Below are 14,941 nucleotides of genomic sequence, written 5' to 3'. Positions count from 1 at the left end.
ATTAGAAAAGAGATGCTTCCACATTCTCCCATACCTAACATTTTGCAACTAACATGCATGGTCTGATATTTACCTCCTACAGGCTCTACTCCCCAGTTACCATGTCATCCACACTACCAATGTCATATGAGTGGGCAATTGCTTTGCTGAGAACCTCACAGGCATCCATTCTGAACTTCAGTGCAGGAATTCCCCCAAACCAGTGCTCAGGCTTTACAAACACATCACTGATGAAAACACCTTAACCACTAACCCAGTTACCACTGAGTGGGTTCTGACCCATGGCAATACTAAGGGTATCACAGTAAAACTATACTCCATAGGGTGTCCGATAGCTGGTCTTTCAGAAGCAGACTGCCAGGCCTGTATTCCAAGGTACCTCTAGGTGGACTCAAGCCTACAACCTACCTTTCAGTGAGCACATTTGCATCTCACAGGGTTTCAGGAGGTCCCTTAGCACATTTCATTTATTCTCACTAAATCGGTGATCCTGCTTCTTTACACAGAACTCTTTAAAGCACATACTTCCTACTTTGAGAGGAGACAGACATGTCTGCAGATTCAGCCTGGTATACTGTGGTGGTCCTAAAACCACTCCAGCAAAGGTAAGGAAAATGAGACAGCAAGTCATTGATGTAGGGAAAGAACAGTTCTGGCAGGTTGTGAGGAAGCACGCCAGGGAGAGCACCGAGGCCACCAGAGCCTAGATGTAAGCAGTTCTGGTAGACTTGAAATTATAATCCTACCATCAAGTGCTCTAAAATATGACAGAAAAGATGGATGTGAAGGACCCATCAGGGACACCTCTGCTAGTCAACCTACCTCAGAATACAAGAGACTACCAGCCAAATGCTCAGCTTTGTAAAAATATCTTAAATACCTTATGTGAACATTCACTAAAATGCGTGTGATGTTTTAAAGGCAAGTACAAACTCTTGAGGACTAAGTAAACATGGCAAGCCTTCCCAAAGCCCTAAATGATCTAAGATGACAATAAAATAGACTTCAGATACACCCCTTCTTCAACAATCAAGATGCCATCCACTGGTAATAAACATTTCTCTCTAAAATTGAATGACTCTTTCTCTTTTTAGTGTGCCTGGGTGCAGAAAAAGGTTAGGAGCTCGACTATTAAAGGTTGGTGGTTTGGACCCACCCAGAGGTGCCTCAGAAGAAAGGCCAGGTGATCGGATCCTGAAAGGTCATAGGCTTGAATATGCAATGGAGTCCAATTCTACTCTACAATACATGGGGTTTGCCATTAGTTGGCATGGACTCATAGCAACTCTTTGGGTCTTTGTTTGTTTGTTCTTAAGTTTCAACAATCAACAGTATACTAAACTCAAAAAAAAAAAGAAAAAAAACCTCACTACTGATGAGTCGATTCCAACTTATAGTGACCCTTCCCTCGAGTTTCCGAGGTGGTATCTCTATGGAAGTAGATTGCCCAGTCTGCCTTCTGGGAAGTGGCTGGTGGGCTTGAATCACCAGCCTTCTGGTTAGCAGTCAAATGCCTTAGGCACCATGCCACCAGACCTCCTGGTGTAGTGTACTAAGCCAAATGATATTAAACACTGTATAAACATGTTCAAAAAGACAAACGTTTATGTTAATGGAGAAAGAACAACTTACAGGAAAGGAGTGTGAGAATGGTTGCACAATTCCAAGAATGTAATTAATATCACTAAATGATACATGTGGAAACTGTTGGATTGGTTGGTATATGTTTTTGCTATGCATATTCAACAACAACCAAAAGACAAGTATCTACTGACGCTCCTGACATAATCAACATTTAGCCGCCTCAACCAAACTCTAGGCTAGAAGGTATTTGAGATCATTATGGTTATGACCTTTAAACTTCTCTATACTATAGACACAATGTCTCCGTCCCCCTTTCTGGCCTACTTAGCCCTCCATATTCACACTGATGACTCCAAAGAAGTTATATTAGAAACTAGCATCCCCAAGACACCATGGCCAACACCAGAGTATCTGGCCCACTGATAAAAATAATTCTAATAATAATAATTTCCTGGCCATCAGATATGGGTTAGAGGCTCCCGTAGCCAGCTCTGGCAACAGGGCTCTTATAACCTGTGCTGAAATCCAGGAGGGAAGATCAGCTAGCTGTACATACTCACTCAAAATCAGACAATTTCAAGTAAATCTTCCATGGATCAATCCCAATTAATGAACAGGTTAGCAGTTAGCACTACAAATGTTTGCATCAGACAGTTTGTGTGCAAGAATTGATTAGAAGCTGCACTTTCTTCTAAGTAGTTAACTATTCCTCCTGATCTACTCTTGGCTATTAAACTTCCTCATTAAGCCTGTGTTTATGGATAACACCAAGGGCCGCTTCTGCTCGGTCTCTGTTCAAATGATCAAAGCCTCAAAGTTGGTGGAGCATAGATTAATGATAACGGTATTTTATCAAGAATTTTGTCTATCAACCTATGCTCAGTGAAATAGGGATGGCACCCATCCATAGACAAAAGAGCATATGCATCCAAGTGAGAATGATTGTATTTATCATAGTGAAAATAGGGCCATAAAAACATTCAAGTATACAACTTCTGATAAGATGGAGGAATAGGCAGACAAGCTATACAGACCCTCCGCAACAAAGAAAAACCAATTAGAAGATAATCCAGGAGCCCTGAGCTCTGAAAGGAAGTATACAGAAGTTGATTAGGCTCCAACTAGGGGAAAAACCTGAGCAAAAACAGTGAGTATGCAGATGGAGCAGTTGACCATCAGCTACTCTGATGGGACCAAGAGCCTGAATATTTGCAAGTGGTGTTGGGACCTGGGAATTGACCTACAGATCAGCCCTGGTCACCAAGGGCTGCAGGGATGACTGTGCTGGTGGCCTACAACTAGGAAGGGAAACAGCAAGGAGGGAGACAACCTGAGCTGTGGACTTTCTGCTGTTCAGAGGACACAGCCATTTTGATTGTTTACAAGCAGCGGCCATTTTGGATATCTAAAGTGACTGAGGGCACAGCCATTTTTAACCTTTACAAGTAGCTGCCATTTTGGATTTTAAAGTGACAGCATTCTCATTCGGATTCTAGGGGCCTAAGAATAGGCTCTGTTTGTCAAGGACGGCAGGCACATATGGGAGGCTTACAATGGGAAAGTAGACAGGTGGTGAGTGTAGAAGTGCTGCCAACTAGCGAACAGAGGAGCACAGTACAGTACCCTGCTTATGTAGATAACACACAAACAAAACAAAGAAAATGAAAATTGTGGGCAAGTCACTCCAACATACAATCACCAATTAAATATAAACACAAAAAATGTCACAATGCCTCAGGGACAACAGAGCATCACAGTGCACACAAAGAAGCAAAATAAACCAGGAGAAACAAGGGACCAGGATACAGACCCAAAACATCCCTGAGGAAGAAGGAGCATTGGAGCTCCCTGATGAGGAATTCAAAAGAATTGTATTTAGGTACCTTCACTGGATTGAGAGACAGATCAAGGAAAACACTGACAAAATGGAGGAAAACACAGAGAAAACCCTAGAACAATTCTGAAAGACAATACAAGAACAAAATGACAAAATAGATCAAAATTAGAAATTATACAAAATCTACACATTGAAACCCAGAAGATTAATACTAAATTCTCAGAAATAGGTAAGACATTGAATGCGCAAAGGAGTAGAACTGAATCAATGGAATACAGAATTAGTGATATTGAAGACAAATAATTCAATACTTTTTGGAAAGGGATCAGTCAGAAAAAAAGATCAAAACAAAATGAAGAAAGCCTAAGATTCATGCGGGAAACCATCAAGAGGAATAACCTGTGTATAAACTGGAATTCCAGAACAGGAAGAGACGAATAAAACCACAGAGAAAACTGTCAAAGATTTGTTGGAAGAGAATTTTCCTTGTATGATGAAAGATGAGAATCTATCCATTCAAGAAGTCCAACAAACCCCAAACAGGATAGACCCCAAAAGAAAATCACCAAGACATATCATCATCAAACTCACCAAAACCAAAGACAAAGAAAGAATCATGAGAGCAGCACAGGAAAAACGAAAAGTTACCTACAAGGGGCAACCAATAAGACTAAGCTCAGATTTCTCAGCAGAAGCCATGCAGGTGAGAAGGCAATGGGAAAACATAAAACCCTGGAGGAGAAATATTTCCAACCAAAAATTACGTACCCAGCAAAACTGTCCCTCAAACATGATGGTGAAATGAGGACATTTCCAGATAAACAGAAATTAAGGGAATTTGTTAAAACCAGACCAACCTTACAAGAGATGCTAAATGGAGTCCTTTGGACAGAGAACCAACAATAGCAAACAACAACTGACCATTAACACACATGATGGCATAACCCAGAAACAAACACAGCTATGGAAGTATCCAAAGTAAATAAGCCTACAAGATTGTAAACAGGTAACCAGAGACATCAATTGACAAATGAGGACAACTACACACCAAAAAGATGGGGAAAAAAATAAAAACTGTGTAGTTACTGAACTTCTAAATGGTAGGGAAGTCAAGACAATTACAAGATAGAACAGACTGTTCTAAACTTGGGAAGAAAATGATAAATCACAGGGTAACCTCAAAGAAAAATGATAAACCTTCACATCAAAATAAAAAAAAAAGGACCAGCACAAATATTTAGCAAATACTAAAACAATAGCAATGAAGAAGTGATAACATAATTCATAAACAAAACTAGCTCAGCATAGAAAATTATATGGAACAAAGAAATTGACACCACGAAAAAGTAATAATAAAAATGACAGCAAGAAATTCATACTTGTTGATAATTACATATCTGACAAGGGACTTATCTCTAAGATTGATAGAAAACTCCAGTGCCTCAACAGCAAAGGGATTAACAATCCAATTGAAAAATGGGCAGAAGACATGAATAGACACTTCACCAAGGAGGACATTCAGGTGGCCAGCAAATACATGTAGAGATGCTCATGATCATTGGCCATCAGAGAGATGCAAAGTGAAACAACCATGAGATACCATCTTACCCCAGCACTGATGGCAAAGTTCAACAAGCCAGAAAATGACAAATGCTGGCAGGGATGTGGAGAGATTGGGACTCATATACACTGCTGGTGGGATTGTGAAGTGATACAACCACTGTGGAAAGCAATATGGAGATTCCGTAGAAAGCTGGAATTGGAGATACCATTTGACCCAGCAATCCCACTGTGTTGTTATGTGCCGTCAAGTCGGACTCGATTCATAGCAACCCCTCCTTGGGTTTCTGAGGCAGTATCACTACAGAAGTAGATTGCCCCATCTTTCTTCCAAGGAGTGGCTGGTGGGTTTGAACCTTAGGCACTACGCTACCAGAGAGATGAGAGCCAGGACAGGCATAGATATATGCACACCCATGTTCATTGCAGCACTATTTACAATAGCAAAAAGATGGAAACAACCTATGTGCCCATCAATGGAGGATGGTACATACACATAATGGAATGCTATGCAGCACTAAAGAATAATGTAGAGTCTGAAAAACACCGCATAACATGGATGAACTTGGAGGACATTACGCTGAGTGAAGTAAGTCAATCACAGAAGGAGAAATACAGTATTAGTTTGTTGGAGAGTCAAGGAAAGGTTTATATATTGAGGGAAACTTTCTTTGTTGGTTGCCAGGGGTGCAAGGGGAGAGACTGGGAGGGAACACGGAAAAAAATGTATTGACCCATGTCACTTTAGTTCTGTGTATTTCACTGTACATAAATTCTATTTCAATAAAATGCATTAAAGCACAGCAGCGAATTCAAGTTCCTTGGATTATTTATAATTCACTGTCCTGCCATAGGGAGCACTGGTGGTATAGTGGTTAAGCACTCATCTGCTAACCATGTCAGTTAGAATGTACCAGCCGCTCAGCAGAGGGGAAAAAGTGGCAATCTATTTCTATAAAGATTTATAGCCTTTGAAACCCTTTGGGGCAGTTCTACTCTGTCCTGTTCATCTACTAGGAGTCAGAATCAACTTTGAATGCAGTGGGTTTAGTTTCACTTTTTGACCTCATGTAGTATGCCAATTAAGAATTTAAACTCTTTTAACAAAGGACATTTTAATTTTCCACTCTGCATTCAAAAATTATATAAGCCCAAGCTGCCACTCAAGGTACAATATTTGATCTCTATTTGCCTGGAGCAACAGAGGAAACAGAGTTAGGAATAGGAGGAGGATATGAAATGTCTGGGTAACCACCTCCATGAACAACTGCCTCCTTTGCCATTAGACCAGAAGAACCAGATGGTGCCCGGCTACCATTTCTAAACATTGTGATAAAAAATTATATAGAAGAATCCTGACCAAAAGAGGGAAAATGCATAACAGAATTTCAAATTCTCATGGACTGCAGCTTTTCTGGAGCTGTGGAGGGTGGATGAAACTATTTCCCTGCAATAATCTTTAAACCTTGAACCAAAAATACCGTCTGAGGTCATCTTAGTTAAAAAAAAGGTCTGCCCTTGATCACTCTCCTCCTTAAAGAACTCCTTAAAGAACTAATCTTGCACAGGCACCAGTGATAAAAAAAATACCTGTAGTCCTTACATAAACAATAGAAGACAGATGCGGAGTAATCCCTCACAGACAGCCAGACACTGTGGGAGACAGATCTACTGCCTCAGGACCATAGTACTGGGGGACACCAGACTCAATTGACACAACAAAATATATAAGAGCATTGCTCCACATCCTACATTGGTGAGTAGCATCTGGGGTCTTAAAAGCTTTCAAGCAGCCATCTAAAATGCAGCTTATGGTCTCCTAGCATCAAAAGTGAAGAAGAATGCACACATAAAACAAACAAACAAACAAAAAAAAAACAGGCCATTTAGAAGCAATCAGCCCTAGGGCACGATGGCCCTCGAGACCAGAAGAACTAGACGGTGCCCAGCTACCAATGCCAACCACTCAGGAAAGGATCAAATCTGGAGATCCTGGATAGAGTGGGAGGGAAAACGTGGAACAAAACTCAAAAACTCAATAGTGACCAGAATTACTGGTCAGATGAAATCTGGTGAGTCTCTCAATACTATGGCCCTGGAATACATTCTGCACCTGGAATAAAACTCACCCCCAGGGGTGGGCTCTCAGCTCAATAGCTAACAAGATGTACACACAGACCACTCAACCCAGGATGATACACCCACACACTCAATGCAAATACATCCGTTAGAGCAATAGGCCATGGGACACCAGAGGACCAACATTCAAACTAAGGAAATGCAGGACAAACAGGAGTGCATGAATGTGAGGGGCACAGGGGGAGGGTTAGAGAGGAGGGAGGGGAAGAGTCTAGGTTAGGGTTGGACATGGCGAATGGGGAAAGAAACCAAATGTACACATTACACTGAATGTAAAACAACCTCTTAAAATAAAAATTTTTAAAAAAAGAACTGTCTATGAGATCCAATCATCAACAACAAGGCATGAAAGATTAGACGAGAACCTTAGGAAGCAGTGAGTTTATGTTAATAGAAGAGGAACAACTCGGAAAAGGAGGGTGAGAATCATTGCACAACTAAAAGAATGTCATCCGTGTTACTGAATTATACATGGAGAACCTTCAACTGGTGGTGTTTTTGCTCTGTATATTCTCAACAACAATCAAAGAACTATTTTAAAAACTCTAGGAAGAGCTCTAATCTGTCATGCTTTTTGATAAAAACAAAAATCCTCTTTGGATTCCTTTCTGTTAGCAAAAGCAGGTACTAATGTAGGTCTTTCACAAGAGGAAAGTAGTGTAACAAACTTCCGAAAAATGGGGGATAACAACCTGCATTAAGTTCTAGGTATATAACAATGAGAAGAAAAAGAAAATCCGGGCTCTCATCAAACTTTCATTCTAGCAGAGAGACAGAAAATAGACCCACAAAAAACATAAAATACCAGGTGGTGGTGACTAGTAATGCAAACCTCAAGCTGGGGGCAGGGTGGGGCAGCTATGCTTGCTCTCTCACAAAGGCCAGGTGGTCAGGGAGAGCCTGGGCCTGAGGACATCGCGCCAGGGCCTAGATGGAAGTGAAAAAGCAAATTGAAACGTGGAGCGCTCCAGGCAAGGGCAGAGTTCATTTGCAAACCCTTAGCTGGAAGGAAAAGCTCTTGGCAGGTTAGAAAGAAAAAGAGGCCAGTGGAGCTGGAGCGCACTGACTAGATTTGAGGAGAAAGACATGAAATGGTTCTATCTGAGAGCAGGCAAATCGAGGTTAGTTTAGTGGGGGTGGATACTATGGAAAGAGATGGTGAGGACAGTGGCCCAACTCAAAGAATGTAATGAACTGTCATTGAACTGTACATGTCGAAATTGTTGGAATGTGTCTATTTTTAATGTGCATTTTCAGGATAAAAAGAAAAAAATAAGAGCAGGTGAAAGAAAGGACTGATAACATCCCTGGGCAGCCCCAAGGGCCTGCTTAAGGCTGGTAGTCATGAATTTACAGTGAGATCAATACAGCAAACACCTATTCCTCAGTTATTGACTATCTTGTTATCTGGTATCTCACATTTTTGACAATAGAAGATCTTTCTATTTTGTACTTTAACAACGTACACCTGGCAGTAACGAATGCTGTGGTGCAAGGAGAGAGAGATGCTGGCTGTGATAGTGAAGGATTGTATGTAAACTTGGCTGGACCACGATTCTCAGTGTTTCAGCTATCATGTAATGATGCGACGTGGTGGTTATGTAACATGTACTAGGGCAGTTATACAGCGATGTAGTCACCCTGCCTTTTGGCGAACACTGTTTTCACGTAACTGCTCTTTGGCACCTAACCACGTCATTAAGTGAGGACGGAGTGTTTGTATTTTTCTTCCAGCCACAGTTCCCTTCCGTGGTGCGAGTATGAAGTAGGCACAGCCCTGAATTTAAGCGGCTGGAAATTTTGCCATTCATAAATTACCAAGAGGAGCTGAATGTACAGAGAAGGCAATGACTGTAAATATGGACCCAGAGCGGGTAGAGATGGAAACAAAGGATAGAAACACGCCCAACACTGCAGTAGGAAGGAGGTCAGCATCCAAGTTATCATTTCAGTGGTTGTATTTCTGTCCCCATCTGCCTGCAGATTTCCTTCTTCTATTCTCCTCCCATCTTTCTTTCTGTTCTATTCACCCTCATCCTGGTCCCACAGCTGGAAGGGACCAATGGAAGACTGATGGGGATGGAGAGTTGACTATTCGGGGCAGATGAGGAAGGTACGAGATGGGCACGGTCTGATGCTGAGGGAGGAAAGCACAGCCTCTACAGCATTAGCAGGGAGCTCTGGTAGCATAGTGGCTAAGACACTTGCCTGCTAACCAGACGGCTGGCGGTTCAAACCCACCAGCCACTCCTCAGAAGGAAGGTTGGGCAATCCTACTTCTGTAGTGATACTGCCTCGGAAACCCAAGGAGGGGTCGCTATGAGTCAGGGCTGACTCGACGGCACATAACTACAACAACAGCATTAGCAAGGAAACCCTCTAGTTATGTTTATAGCCAGCTTCCGGGCACAGGGCTTTTTGAAAGCACTGGATCCAGGCAGAACCCTTGGCTCCTTTCTCAGGTTTAAAGGCTCACTGCTACCCTCAGCAAACGTCTGAGTCTGAGTCATTCTACAGTAGAGAAATACCATTGCTTTGTCTTTTGACATACAATGTGCATGAAGTTCTCCATAGGAGGCCCTGCAAAAATGGCAAATTGTTCCCTTGAAGCATTTAAACTCTAAACCTTGGCTGAGGGACAGATTTGGCTTTCTCTTCTTTCATTCTCTTAAAATGACTCTGCTAGTGCTAATTTATTAGGAAATCATAGATTATTTTCCAAAACTTAAAATACTATTTCATTAAGAGTATTTTTCCATGAGAAGCATGTTACAGTGAAATCATGATCAATGGGGCTTCCTGCAAACCCTCCGAATACCCTGCACCTCTTTCTGTTAAATATTGCATCAGTTATTCACTCTAACAATGTATTGTTGATACCTAGAGTCAACTATGGATAGCAGCTATGAAAAAGATGCAAAAATTCCTGACCTCAGTAAAGTTCTAAGGCAAATGTACAAACAATGTCAGTATAAGAGAAATCGTGTTAAGTAAAATTCAGTTAACTCACTGCAGTTCGACTTATAAAAGGAGACGTGACAAAGTAAAATTGTCCTAAAGGGTTTTCTTACGGCTATAATCTTTAGAAAGCACATGGCCAGGTCTTTCTCCCACAGAGCCATTAAGAAGAAAGCCAAACTCACCGCCATCAAGTGGATCTCAACTCATAGCGAGGCCTCTTTAGGTTTCTGAGGCAGTATCTCTACAGAAGTAGATTCCTCAGTCTTCCTTCCTAGGAGTGGCTGGTGGGCTGGAATTGCCAGCCTTCTGGTTAGCAGTCAAATGCCTTAGGCATGACACCACCAGAACTCCTTTGTTGTTATTGTTATGTGCTGAGTCAGACCCAATTCACAGCGGGCCCTCCGTGGGTTTCTGGGGTGGTATCACTACGGAAGTAGATTACCCAACCTTCCTTCCAAGGAGTGGCTGGCAGGTTTGAACCACCAGCCTGCTGGTTAGCAGTCAAGTGCCTTAGGCACAGGTTTTTGTTTTGGGGTAGTTTAGTGGTTAAAGCATTCAGCTGCTAATCAAAAGGTCAGCAGTTTAAACCCACCAGCTGCTTCACAGGAAAAAAAACAAAGCAGTCTGCTTCTGGAAAAATTTACAGCCTCTATAGAAAACTCTATGGGGGCAGTTCTATTCTATGCTTAATGGTTGCTATGTATAACAATCTACTGGATGGCAGTGTGGGGGGAGTGTTTTTTTTTTTTAATTGTCTCAATTCTACCCTTCATTTTAACACCCTCTCACTTCATTCAGATTACCCAGCCTAGCTTTTCCTGCCTCAGGACTCTCTGGAAGTCTGTCACTTAGTTTGTACTACCTTGCACTGTTATTTCATATGACCCAACAGCAAGGTTAACAGATGTCAGAGAACAATGAGTTTGTTCTCTGGTGTCTGGAGTGAAGCCTTCTTTGACTAGGGAAATCAAAAACAAGAAAGGTGCACAAACAGGAGTCCATTAAGAGTTAGAGACAGAAGAAGTTCAACTTTCCTGAAGGAAACCATGTCCCAGGTTTTAAAACAAAGGCCAGCAGGGTAGGAAGGGATGCATTTCCACAGGCTGGAATTACTGTGGAAACATCAAACTGACTATCACGTAAAGCCCAGTTCAAATCAGACAAGAGGCTAAACGGGTAAAGACTGATATCTAAGAAATTAAAAATGCAAACTCATGTTTTTGTCCAACAGATCTAATTGCAAAGCTGTATATTTATTGACAAACACCATCTTCAACTTCTCTAATTTTAAAATGACCTGTAAAATGAGATGCTGCTTCTGCTATGGAATCAGTAAAGGTGTAAACTCAGTAATAAGAACCATATTACACAAGAATTGCTAGACTTGTGGCCAAGAATGTGCTATACTCATAACTTCAATTAACAATACTGATTACCTCCAACATATATGAGAACATAGATAGTTGTAAAAGATAAAGTGAAGGAAGGACCTTCATTAAAAAAAAAAAAAAGCACCGTGACATTTCCTCACCTCCTAACCCCTTCCCACTTTACTTGGTCATGGAAAACCCGTTGCTGTCAGTTGATTCCCACCCGTGGGGACCTGATGTGTGCAGAGTAAAAGTGCCTTCCACAGGGCTGTCCTGACTGTAACCTTTCAGAAGCAGATAGCCACGCCTGTCTTGTCATGCCCCCTTGAGTGGGTTCAAACCAGTAACTTCTGTATAAATAACTAAGTGCCAACTATTTACACCACCCAGGGACTCCAACTTGGACCCAGAGTTTTTCTGGAGAACTGATGGGAATTCAGGTAAACCGAACCATACACCAAGTACTTATGTGTTCAGAGAAGGGGTGACCAATGGCAACAGCAGCAGATTTAGTAGTTGGGGGGAAAAACCCAGTTGAAGGGTGCACAGGAAAAGAAGGTGGTTTGAAGAAACTATGGGATTGGGAAAGCCTCTGGCACCGACCTGCTGGTGGGATTCACCAGCCCCAATATTTCCTTAGGTGAAAAAGAGGGTGATTTCATTTATCAACAAGCTAAATATAAGAGAAGTATCATTGGAATGATCTGGCATGGTCTTGCTAGGACCCTTTGTCACTGGCTTTTATAGCAATGTCCCATTAGCACAAAAGCCTTCAGGAGACACCTTTTCGGGTGGACAGTAACGAAGTGGATTCTGCTATGGATCAACTGAGGTTGTTTGTGGCCTTTCCAGCTGAAGGGCAGCTTCACCTTGGTTAAGGATAAATGTGACTTAGGCCTATTTAAGAGCTCGGAGGGGGCCTTATTTGGAAAAGGAACGTGGTAACATATTCAATGCCTCAAGTACTGGAATGAAAATACTTCAGAATGCCTTTAACACAGCAATCCATCTTCTCTAAAGATTCAGGTCCCTAAAGAGGAGAAATGCAAAGTTGCTAAGATATTTATTTTATGTAACTTGTTATCCAGAAATACCTTTAAGATTGGATTCCTCAATGCTCAATCCTCTCTCTAACTCCTAAAAAGAGTGATTCTCATGCATTTCCCTACTTAAATCGTTCCTCATACTACACACCAGATGTTTTTCCTGTGTGACTTTTTTTTAAGTGCATGTAAAACATAGCAAGGGGGTGGGGAAGGGAAGAGAAAAGAGCAGCTTTCCAAATATCAGAGTCTGTCAATGCTTACAGCTCCAATAGCTTTTACATTCCCACAGCTATTTGAAGCTGTGCCATTTCTGCCTCCTCCTGGGTCTCTAAACAACTGCTTAACAAAAACATGTTTCTTCATGAAGCTCTGTCATCTTGGGAGAAAAAGGAACCTATAAAGCTAAGATGAGAAAACGGACCAGATGCTTTGGACTTGCATCCCTGAACAGAGTCCTTAAGAGTCCAGAACACCACCTCACCGTCTTGTCTTTCCCTGACATTTAAGTGATGTCTGTATGGTGCTACCAGAGGCCACCCTCGATATAAGAAGGCAAAGAACGAATCACTTAGACCTACCCAAGTTTTGAGTTTTGGTTATTATTTTTTTTTTTTTTTAAAAAAAAGCACAAAGAAACAAGGCAAATTATTGCAGATGATCCAAGAACCTTCAAGAATAGGGCACTGAACTTCGCTCACTGATTCTGCTTCCATTTTCCCTCCACAGTACGACGGTAGTCTTTACTTGACTTAAATGAAGTCAAAGGAAGAAGGAAAGCCACAAGGAGGCAATGAGAAGTAGCTTTAAGAAGCAAGCTTCCACCCATACTGTCTAAACATTATCCAATGACCAGGTAACCAAAATGTTTCCTCCCCCATGATTTTGTCTACCATTCCCCAACCTAACTGTATCTCTTTGTCCTTCCATCCTTGTCCCTGACCTCTGTGAATTTTAAAATATAAACATCTGGAAAGCAGCAGAGCTTTGTATCCATGTACCATGTACATGGGTGCCTGATAATGAAAACCATCTGTCTACACACAGCTTATTGTCTCCATTGAAATGATACCATTCCACGGTATTCATCAACAGGACCTTACTATATCAATAGACTGTTGCCCAAGACGACTAAAGTTGGAAATAGCGTTCCTGTTCATTTAATCAGCTCTGCAATAGAAGGAATTAACTTTTTTTTTTTAACTTCTCACCTTAAAATGTATTTTGCCAGGCCCACCAGTTCTGAAGGTTGTATCATGATCTTTGACTCGATCCTTATCAAGATCCTGTCCTTTTAAGCTAGACCTCAGTATCAAAATACTGACTCTTGCCCTTCCCCTCCTAAAAAGCTTTCAGGCCCCGTCAAAATGAAGATCCCCACCCCTTGCTGACAGTGTTAAGCAACAGAGTCAGCATTGTCTCGGCAACAAGTTGTTCTCCTGGTATCATGGGGGAGCCAGCGTTTGACACATGATCAGTTTGGTAAAGTGTTAAGTAAATTCACAGAATGAAGTGATGAGATTGATCTGGATTTGGAAGACAAAGGGTAATTAAAAAAAATATTACTTTGGGCTTTGTTTTGAAACCTTTGGAAGGGATTTTGGATTTTGCTTTTATTTTTCTCCCCTATCTGTATTTGAATATGAAACATTCATGTATTTTCATTCTAAGTATGGAGCTCTGGTAGCATAGTGGCTAAGACACTTGCCTGCTAACCAGACGGCTGGCGGTTCAAATCCACCAGCCACTCCTCGGAAGGAAGGTTGGGCAATCCTACTTCCGTAGTGATACTGCCTCGGAAACCCAAGGAGGGGTCGCTATGAGTCGGGTTTGACTCAACGGCACATAACAACAACAACAATACCCTACAATGGTGCTAATTAATCCAAAGCCAATACTAGTGAACAGGTGCTTTCTTTTCTTTAGAGGCTCCTTATTCTTGTTTGATGAGCAAAATGCCTCTGGAATTGGGAGGGCCATCTTTGCTTGCTTCTCTGAGCTGCTGAGGAATGGCATGATTTTGTTGGCCATGTCTCTCACCATATAGGTGTTGAGATAGAAAGGAGGAAAGAAAAATAAGACTCATGACAGCAAGTCGATCAATATTACATTGATTTACCCAGTGCCTCTTGACAAGGGTCAGAATTACGAGAATTTCCTTGGGAACTTGCAATTTTTTTCACTGAAAGGAACAATGAGTTGTATTGGGCATTTCCTACTGCAGTGTTTTCAGCAATGTCCAGTGTATTTCTTATTTGTGCTCAGGGGTGACACATTTAACGATTTCCAAACACTGAGGCAGGATATTTCCAATACAGAACCATGAAATTTGCACCATAAAAAACTTGTCTACGCTCCTTATTTCCAAAGAAGAAAAATAAGCCCTGGTATCAATAAATGACTTGCTCAGGGGCACAAAGCTAATTCCGTTATAGTCTTTCAATATC

The sequence above is a fragment of the Orycteropus afer genome, unplaced genomic scaffold (genome assembly GCF_000298275.1).
Source record: "Orycteropus afer afer isolate SDZICR_OR568_19922 unplaced genomic scaffold, OryAfe1.0 scaffold00287, whole genome shotgun sequence".
NCBI lineage: Eukaryota > Metazoa > Chordata > Mammalia > Tubulidentata > Orycteropodidae > Orycteropus > Orycteropus afer.
This window is presented reverse-complemented; position numbering follows the sequence as displayed.